Source organism: Podarcis tiliguerta, assembly GCF_965153285.1.
Source record: "Podarcis tiliguerta genome assembly, chromosome: 5".
Lineage (NCBI taxonomy): Eukaryota > Metazoa > Chordata > Lepidosauria > Squamata > Lacertidae > Podarcis > Podarcis tiliguerta.
In genome coordinates, this window is record NC_139538.1 from 16,639,564 (window position 1) to 16,649,184 (window position 9,621).

At 42.7% G+C, this 9,621-nt stretch overlaps 1 protein-coding gene and 1 long non-coding RNA gene across 2 annotated transcripts in view; both read right to left on the reverse strand.

Moving 5' to 3' along the window:
• Window positions 1–9,570, reverse strand: part of SERPINI1 (serpin family I member 1) — a 101,831-nt gene extending 92,261 nt beyond the window's left edge. Inside the window, exon 1 of the mRNA XM_083442390.1 lies at window positions 9,379–9,570. The gene's annotated coding sequence lies outside the window, so the exon portion shown is untranslated. The remainder of the gene's footprint in view (window positions 1–9,378) is intronic.
• LOC310678534 overlaps window positions 1–9,621 on the reverse strand; it is a 241,139-nt gene that overhangs the window by 188,194 nt on the left and 43,324 nt on the right. The window lies entirely within an intron of this gene.

Below are 9,621 nucleotides of genomic sequence, written 5' to 3' on the forward strand. Positions count from 1 at the left end.
TTATGTTTGAACTAAGCCCCATTCATTGGTATGACCCATATATACCCCTTTGGAGGCATGCAATATACCAACAGGTTAACAATATAAGGCCCTTGTTATGAAAAAAAAAGAGTGAATTTGGTAATCTCTGTCCATTTGTTAGCTAGGAGAATCAATTCATTTCTGCCACATGTATAGCTTTGATTTATTAAAATTAGTTGAATCATCAGAGCAAGCAGAACAGAATCTGCCATCCTTGTTTCGTTCAAACTAATGGAAAGTAACAAACAAAGCTATTAAGAGGAGGAGGACATTACGGCTGCCAATACACTCATCAAATCACGCAAATCAATTTGCTCTTTAAAATCCTGATTCTAGGCTTTCCTGAACTTATGAAACATTAAGCCTCACTCCAAAAAGAACATCTGCCTTATCTTTTACACAGCATGCACAACTGGGCACTGCCAAATACTCTCATTAGTAAGGAGGAGCATTAAAAAAACAATACGACTTTTGGCAGGGCTGAGGGAAAGATGCACCCACCCACACCCACCTATTTCCTTTGTGTGAAAAAAAAATACCATAATGACTTGGTACAAGGTGGCCTTTCTGTGCAACTGCAATTGTTGTTGTTTAGTCGTTTAGTTGTGTCTGACTCTTTGTGACCCCATGGACCATGGACCAGAGCACGCCAGGCACTCCTGTCTTCCACTGCCTCCTGCAATTTGGTCAAACTCATGTTAGTAGCTTCGAGAACACTGTCCAACCATCTTGTCCTCTGTTGTCCCCTTCTCCTTGTGCTCTCCATCTTTCCCAACATCAGGGTCTTTTCCAGGGAGTCTTCTCTTCTCATGAGGTGGCCAAAGTATTGGAGCCTCAGCTTCAGGATCTGTCCTTCCAGAGAGCACCCAGGGGTCATTTCCTTAAGAATGGATAGGTTTGATCTTCTTGCAGTCTATGGGACTCTCAAGTGTCTCCTCCAGCACCATAATTCAAAAGCATCAATTCTTCGGTGATCAGCCTCAATACTCAGCATCAATTCACAACAGTTTTGAAATTACTATTAATGCATGTGGTTGCTATTATATGCCTAAGGGACACCCACAATGCAAAAATCCCTGCCCACCAATTACACTCCTCAGATGCAGTGTTTCAGATGGAGTTTCCCAGAAACTCTCCGAAGCTTCAGCATTTTTTTGGAAATTTCATCTCAATTAAGTATTACAGTACTTTGATTTAAAGATTCTGGGCAGGGATCTACAGGTTACTAGGCTGTCTTTATGCTTCAACACACCCTGGGCATTATCCTTCCTTATATAAGAGAGCTGTGATTTCTTTGAATTTATGTCAAGCAGAACTAGAGGGTGCTCCGAGTTGTGTTATGAGTTTAAAAAGAAAGCAAATACTGGTCTGTCAGGGTTTCGAAACAAGCATCTAACTAATAACAAGTGAGGTGCCGAAATCCCTCCTCCAGTTTATCAAAAGTTCTATTCATCTCCTTTCAACAAGCCTAAATGGAGATTGCTATCCCAGTTGGTCCCTGTATTAGATTTGAAATTGATTTTATATATGCAATTGTTGTTTCTTGTTTTACATGTAACAGTGGTTTTTTAAAAAAATGTTTTTATATATGCAGTTGTTTTAACTGATTTTATATAGGTTTTTATGGAGTAGTAAATTGATTCAAGATGACTCACAGGAAGCAATTCATAAATGAGTTAAATAAATAAATGTTTATGAATGGGGCACTCAAAAAATCTTTAGCATTTTGGTCAGTGTGGGTTCTGAGCATGTATTATTATTGTAAGGCGACCAAGGATGGTGTGTGCGTGTGCGTGTGTGTGTGTGTGTTTGTCCCAGCAAACATTTGCCCAGACACTGCAGACTCCCTGGCTGCATACACCACCTGACCTGAAAAAGCCCTGTGGTTGGAGTTACCTTTTGATGTCTTCCCCTGGGCCTTGACTGAAGTACAGGCACCCAGGAAGGCTGACTACAGCATACAGATCAGTGACATAAGTAGTAGAATGAAAGCAATGATGCCCACAAATACCGGCTGGTGACTTCAGAAGTAAGGAAAGCATGACACAAACCTGCACTTGACACATGAGAATTTCCTTTATATTCTCAAATACAATTTATATTATAGTTTCAAATACAATTTATTTCCTCATTAACTGATGGCGAATAGTTTTTTTGGGGGGTGGGATTTTTGGAGCAGTACTACTAGTAACGGTCAGACTACCTGGGAGACAATCAATGCTTTTTAAAATAAAATAGCGCTTTCCTTATTTGCATGCCCTTTCCTCACAATTACTTAACACTTTTATGATGTTGTTTGGTTTGCAATTGGTTGAGAGCATTTGTTTGCACCCTGCTGGTTAGAGGGGACAGGATCTTGCTTTACCACACTGAGCAACCGGGAGAAACAATAAACACGCCTATGGGAGGAATTGCTACGCTGCACTTAAGCCTTGAGGCAAGCCAAGTTATTTTCTCTTTCCTTTGCCTGTTAAGAGAGGAAGAGAAGAATAATTGAATTTCGTCTTACAGTGTATGCCACCAGGCTTAATAATTCTGCCACTTCCCTCTGGGAAAGATAATCAACACTTTGCTTGGGAACACTGGCTGATTATACACATTGATTGTGCAACCCTATGCCCAGAAATAAGCCTGAATTCAACACATGCGCTTCCAGGCAGATGTGAATGGGACCGCACCCACCCCTGTTCTTTTGCTCTACAGTGGTAAGCACCAGGACATAATATTTTTGATCCTTATGGCCCAATGCATCTTTCTGACCTGCAGCAGCTCACACCATGCACATAGGTACTAGCTTTCTATGCCATGTGGGATACAAGGGCTTTCCCAGGCTACTACGCATAAAGGAAATAATAATGCAAATGGACCCAATTCACACAAAAGAAGACAGTTTCTTCACACTATTATAAAAGAATTGGAAGAGCCGCAAAAAGATTCCATTGAGCACATGGATTGATAATATGGACAGATTAGCTACATACGAACGAATTGCATGTCGACGCAAAATAAGAATGGATAATTATGAAGAAATCTGGAACGAATATTTAAGCGATAAGGCGGATAGCGGTGGGAAGCAGGGGGAGGAGAGAGAGGTGGGAAAATATTGTTAAAAAAGGTGTAGTCTGGTGCCCTAATTTCGAACCCTGAGCTCACTTCCATGCCAATAGCTTTCAGAAAAAAATCTGTTTGCAATCTCATTAGCCCCCAGAATTGCAGGAGGAAAGTAATAGAATATAGAACACGTTTCCGTGTTATTTGATTCCTGAACAAATCTGTTTGCAGCCCCCATATCCAGGAAAATGGCTGGAGTAAAGTGCCAAAATCTGGGGCAGTACACTGTTTTTTTCCTGCTGTTTTAATGGGGGAATTGTGGGGGAACACAAGCACAAACGTGTGGAAATGGTTGGGGAACAGAGATCTCAGCCAATGATGTTTGTTGCGTCACATCACGATCACTGGTGTGAATTACTTTTAGTGCAGCATATCAGTCAAAAAGCCGCCGTTCCATAAAGCAACAGGTACTGGTGTGGTAGTAGGAACATTAGTGAACAGGATAGAATAGTATAATAATCAGGGAAACTAAGCAATATTCTCTACATCTGAAAACACCCTGGTGTGCTGAGCGAAGCCAAGGTTTGACTTAGCGCATTGTCTGAATCCGAGCTTGAAGTTAAGCTCTCCCCTTGATATCACGAGCTGGAGCCAATAAGCCATGCAAGTCAATGAGACACACTTCCTGAGAAAACATGCTTAGGATTGTGATGCTCAATTGATATTTTGAGCTTTAGGATAAACTTTAAAAGGCAAGCATAAAGGGGCTGGGATCCAAAAGGCCACATGGGGAACATCTGAAGGCAGAACGAAGCTTGCATGCACTCCTCTCCTACTTCTGACTGCAGACTTTCACTCCAGACAACAAGCCCTGCTCAAAAACTCGGGGGACCTTTAGAAAAGCTTCCGATACAACTCAAGAAGCTGCAGTAGATGGGAGGGAGGCAGTTCTGGTGTGCGTTTGTGTGTTCAGTGTGCCTTAGGGACTCCTTGGATCTCCTGTAAATAGGAATGAAAGATAAAAGGAACATAATATCCTGCCTCAGTGGGACACCTATGTGTTACTACAAAGAGAGAGGGTTGGATCCAGACTTGGCAGGAGAACAAGTCACTTCTGCAAGTGTACTAGGTGGTAGAGAGAAACAATTTTTGCCCCTTTCTGAAGGTTGCATTGCACACTGTCATTCTGCTTGTGAAACAGACTTCTGCCTGTGCAAGGAAACGTCTCTCTCCTCTCCTCCTTTCTGTGCTCCAGAGTGTTGGAGGAGATCACCTGGAGCAGATTTTGGGGTTGAACAAGGAGAAGAGGGAGATGCTCCATTGTTCAAGCCAAACCCCATGCACACAGCACTGGATTCAGTCCCGTACCTCCTAAGAATCTGCTCTGCATGGTTAAGCGACCCTCCAGAACGGTGTGGGAAACGAAGGTGGGAATTGCGAAAGGGATAAAGGTTAAAAAGCACCTCCACTCCTTGCTCCAGTGGCTTTTGCATCCTTCCATGGATGGAAGGGGAAGTCTAAATCCAACACAGAAGGTGTGAAGTATGGAATCCTACAGAAACAGAGGTTTATTGTAGAACTTCGGTGTTCAGCTGATCAATATGAAAACTGATGATGCCCTGCCTTATGGGCAGGACTGGGGTTTTTAAAAATTCAAATATTTACAAAAATGGTAGCTGGGGGCTGCCATCATAGAAATGGCATTCCCTGATGTAGTAAAGTTAAAACAGTGCTTTCTACAAATCATGGGTGCATCACCTATAAGTTTGGTTTTCTGCCTTCAGGACTATGCCTTTTGTTCATGTGTAAGTGTGTGCAGATTTAATCAATAATTTAGTCATCAATATTCACAATTAATCAAAACTCATATAACTAACCCACTAAGATTTCTTTAATCAGGTAGCAATTTATAAACGCTCATGTCATAATAAAAACCTACTTCATGCTGTCTTCAAAGCTACAGCATTTGTCATGCAGGAGATTGAGAAGGCTTATTCTCCAATGCTTGTACAGCAGGACTAGAACTAATAAGTGGAAGCAAATTTCGGCTGCATTCACACAGAAGTTTATTCCATTTCCTCTGATGGTTCCCTAACTTGTTCATTTCTGCATTATGTTTGAGCGTTCACATGATGTAAACTGCACTTCAGGGAAACTAAGGACATATATATATATGCAGGGCTGATTTCGCTGGTATTTGATTCTAAGGGGGGGAAACAGCTGGCAGACCCCTTAAACCAGAACAAGAGATAGAACTGTGGGATAGAAGCATGCAGTTCTTTCCTGCAATTTTCATGGGGGAACAGAAGCACACATATGCGGAAAACTTGGGAGAGAGTGATGCTGTCCAATTAACACCCATTAGTGACAGAAAGTGCCTACCGATGTTTAGTTAATAATAATAATAAATATTTTTTTTATTTATATCCCGCCCTCCCCAGCCGAGGCCGTGCTCAGGGCGGCTAACAACAATAAAATAATACAACATTGCAAAATGAAATTTAGCTGCAGCATGGCATTATATTGGGATCAAAAGCTGCAGCTGCATAACCCAACAGGTATATTGTAGTGTGAAAGGACATTAGAAAATGGAACAGAAATGCTAGCACTACAACCAGGAAAACGAATGCAATATTCCCCATGTCCGAACACACCCTGTGTCTAAATGACCTAACAGGAAGAAGAGTCCAACGTTGGAACAGACCACTTTGAGAGGCCATGGGCTTTGCTATGTGGAGGTGCAGAGGCTGTAGGGCCATCCATCAGGGATTTTGTTGTTGCTGGACTACTGCTCCTATCATCCTTGACCACTGGCTATGCTGGCTGGGGATGTTGTCCAACAACAGCCAGAGGCGCGAGGTTATGAAAGGCGGGACTTAGGTGACCTCCCATTATTCTGAGATCACAGGCATGAATTGGACAGAGAAGTAGCTACATTCAGAGCTACCCTGATTGAGCAGAAAGATGAACTCCTTATTGTTGCTCTTATGCAAGCTCAAGTTGGCCAATGCAAAGGCACTGGATGGAGGTTCTGCATGTTGCTGCACATGCGCCCATCACTGGACAGCAACCTAAGAAAAGATCTGCGGGCAGAAGACTCATCTAAGTCCAGCATTGTGTTCTCCCAGCAACCAACCAGATGCCCATGGGAAACCTACAAGCAGGACCGAACGCAAGAGCTCTGGATGTGTCACCACTACTGAGTTCACCTGTCTTCCGTATGCTTATTACAATTCATTTTGTGCACGATTAGTAAAAAAAAAGATAAACCAAAGGCAGCAGCAGTCAGAAACTTGTGGGAATGTAAGATATGGGCCCCAAAAGCTGGAGTGGGGAACATGAATACAAAGCATAATCTAAGCACCAAAATATGAACTATGACCTAATCCTCAAAACCTTGTGGCACTGGCACATACATACTCAGGACCAGGCATATAGACCACTGCACCCACTGCTATGTTCAAAGGGAGTATTTGGAAATCCTGAAGACTGTTAAATATTAGCAAATATCACTGAGGCGTACAACACTGAAAATACAGTAAAAACGAGACAGAAAAACAAGTTTCCAGAAGAAATCTGATATTGCCTGCTGGTCAACTCATCTTTCTCGGAAAGCCTGTATAATTAGGAGAATTTTTGGCATCTGACAAAGTGTATACAATGTCAGAGTGAATATAAAGGGCAGTGCATTTTAGAGGAGTACAGCAAAACAAATGGGCCGGTCCAAGTGCTGCAATTCATCAGTTACTCCAAAGTAATTTCACAGACACAACAATTACATTTGTTAATGATGTACAGAGCTTTACTCACCACTGCATGAAAGGTTTCAGAATATAAATTGGCTGCATCCTAAGGGAATAAGTTCTGCTGAACTGATCTGAGCTTATTTACTATGTGGAAGGGCTGTAGCTCAGTGGTACATCTGTTCCACAAGCTGAAGGTAACAGGTTCAATCACTGGCATCACCAAGTAGGTGTCTGAAACCTTTGAATGCTACTTCCAGTGTAGAAATATTGGACTAGACGGACCAATGGTTTGGGATAAGGACATCGCCTGAAGTAAACACATTTAGGATTACACCTTAAAAAAACAAAACAAAAAACAGAAACTTCCAAAACAAAATCCTAGTCAATCTTTAATTTTCACCTAGGCACTACTGACATTGGTTTCCTATTATTATTTTGGCTTAAATCCAGTTTGGAAGCGTAAATTGTCAAGCTTAAGAAAATGTCAACATCTGCTCCTCTCAACACTTGAAATCTTCTCATAATCTCATGGACTGCTCCGAAAAACACAACGCTGGGAAACTTGAAATGTCTGCATTTCTCTGTCATAGGATTACTTCACCTTTAGCCTACAAGTAGCATCACAGAACACAATGCTGAGAAGCGCTCTGTGATTAACTATGGGAAGAAAGGGAAAAATGTGAAGACTAGAAAGTTAAGGAGATTTTTCTTCTTAAGAGGGCGTAACATTCAGATGCATTTCATAACGCTCTTGCTTCTTACCCTTTGACAAATGGGGAAAAGTGATGAATGATGGCACACTATGCTGCTGTCCAATATAGCTGAAGTCTCACTTGCACTGTACAGAGGCAGTAGTTTCAAAGGCAGCAGTTTCAAAGGTAACACAGATTTTCTGCAGAGTAGTTCTCCATTATCACCACTGGTTGACAGGGTCAATCATCTGATGCAACTGGTATGAAAGATTCCCGATTCTCTTTCCCCTGGCTTAATTTTAAACTCCAACTTTTGGTTCTGCAATTTTACATGAAACGTGAAACTTCCAATCAAAGATGGGTCTCGTATCTGCAAGCGGCATGCATTAGCAACCATCTAGAGACATGCAGATTATATAATTGGAAGCATACTATAAAGCAGACTCACTGATTAATAGGAATAAATCTCTGCACACTTATCCAGAAGTATGTCCCAATGAATTCAGAAGGGCCTTCTTCTGAGTAAACATTTCCAGAATTAGGCTGCAGATCCAAGTTTCTCAGCACACAACCAGGTCTCTACACAGAAGTAAACCCCTCTGTGTTGAATGGGGCATACTCCTAAAACAGCATACAGAGAATTATAACCTTAAGTGTACTGGAGACCCAAATGTGGATGGCTTGTTAAAACTGCATAATTCATCCCCTCTAGATCACTACATCACCTCATTTTCTATTGTTGGTAAGATTGTTTAATATACAGTTTGAGAACTCACTTTCATTTTCTTCTTTTAACAGCAGCTAGAACTACTAAACAATGATGCACTTGAAGTCAATGGCAAAACTGCCACCGATTTCAGTTTCTATCAATAGACATGAAAATATACAATGCCTATAGGCTGGGGATACTTTTACTGGACTGATATTCAATATACTGTACACAAGGATTCAATAGAAAATGTCCAACATGTTTCAAAAACAGTTCATTAAGAGAAACCCTGATGCTTTGCAGCAAAAGGCACCGTAGGAGGAGAAAGGTATGAAATTAACACAGATAGCATCTCGAACAAATATCAAGAACGCCGAATCTAAGGTGATACATATTAAGAGGCAGCAATAATAGCGCCTCTGTCACACACAGAGAGACGCACCCACGAACACTAAAATGCTACTTCCCAGCGTTACATTTTAAAGTTCTGCACATCTCTTACAGTAAATGGCAGCATTGTCTGAATGACTCCCAGCAAAGAGCACATGTGAATCGCCGCTTACGGAGAATGGCAATGGGTGAAAACGAGACTCCCTTCGAGTAAAAGGAGCATTTTCTCTAACGACTCAGAGAAATCGAGCATTGGCCAAAATCCCGATGAGGAAGAGAAAGAAAAGATCGCGGGGCTTAGTTTGGCTTTTGTTTCTGAGGAAACGCGTCTCGTTTGCATAATATGCGGACACAAGAATATATATACACCCTCTCAGGCACCAGAGGGAAGAAAACAGCCGCGGCTCTTTATCAGTGCCTCGGAGGGATTCGCAAAGCCGCGTCTACGAAACCGAGGCGGCATTTCCTAAGAGATCGAAAGTGGCTTAAGTTGTTTGGCTGAAACATCTGGCATCCGCGATAAAAGAAAAAGGAGCAGCGTGCCGTTCTTTTGAGCAGCAAGGGGACCTTTTTAAAAAAATCTTTTTGAGAACACCGCCAAACGCAACCCCTTGCGCCGCTGCCGTTTCAAAAGCGCTGAAAATAACTATCCTATTTTAAAAAGAGAGATAGCCCAGCTCTGCTTCTTCCACCCCGCACAAGCGGCGGGCGAAGCGGCGCTGGCTGCAGCAGGGTTGCTGCTGCTGCTGCTGTCGGCGCGCTCGCCTACCTGAGAGTCGGTCTGGCGATGCGGGCGACGCAGCTGTTGCAGGTGTGGCTGCACCCCTGGCTCACTCCGCAGCAGCAGCAGCTCCTTTCACCGGAGCAGCGAACGCAGAAGCAGCAGCAGCAGCAAGCAAGCGCGAGCACCGCCTCCGGGGTTGTTTCTCTCTCGTCTCTCAGCGCCTGGAATAGTTTCCCCCTTTTCCCCGCCCCGTTGTTTCCCATACATGGTCAACGCCGCGCCTCCTTC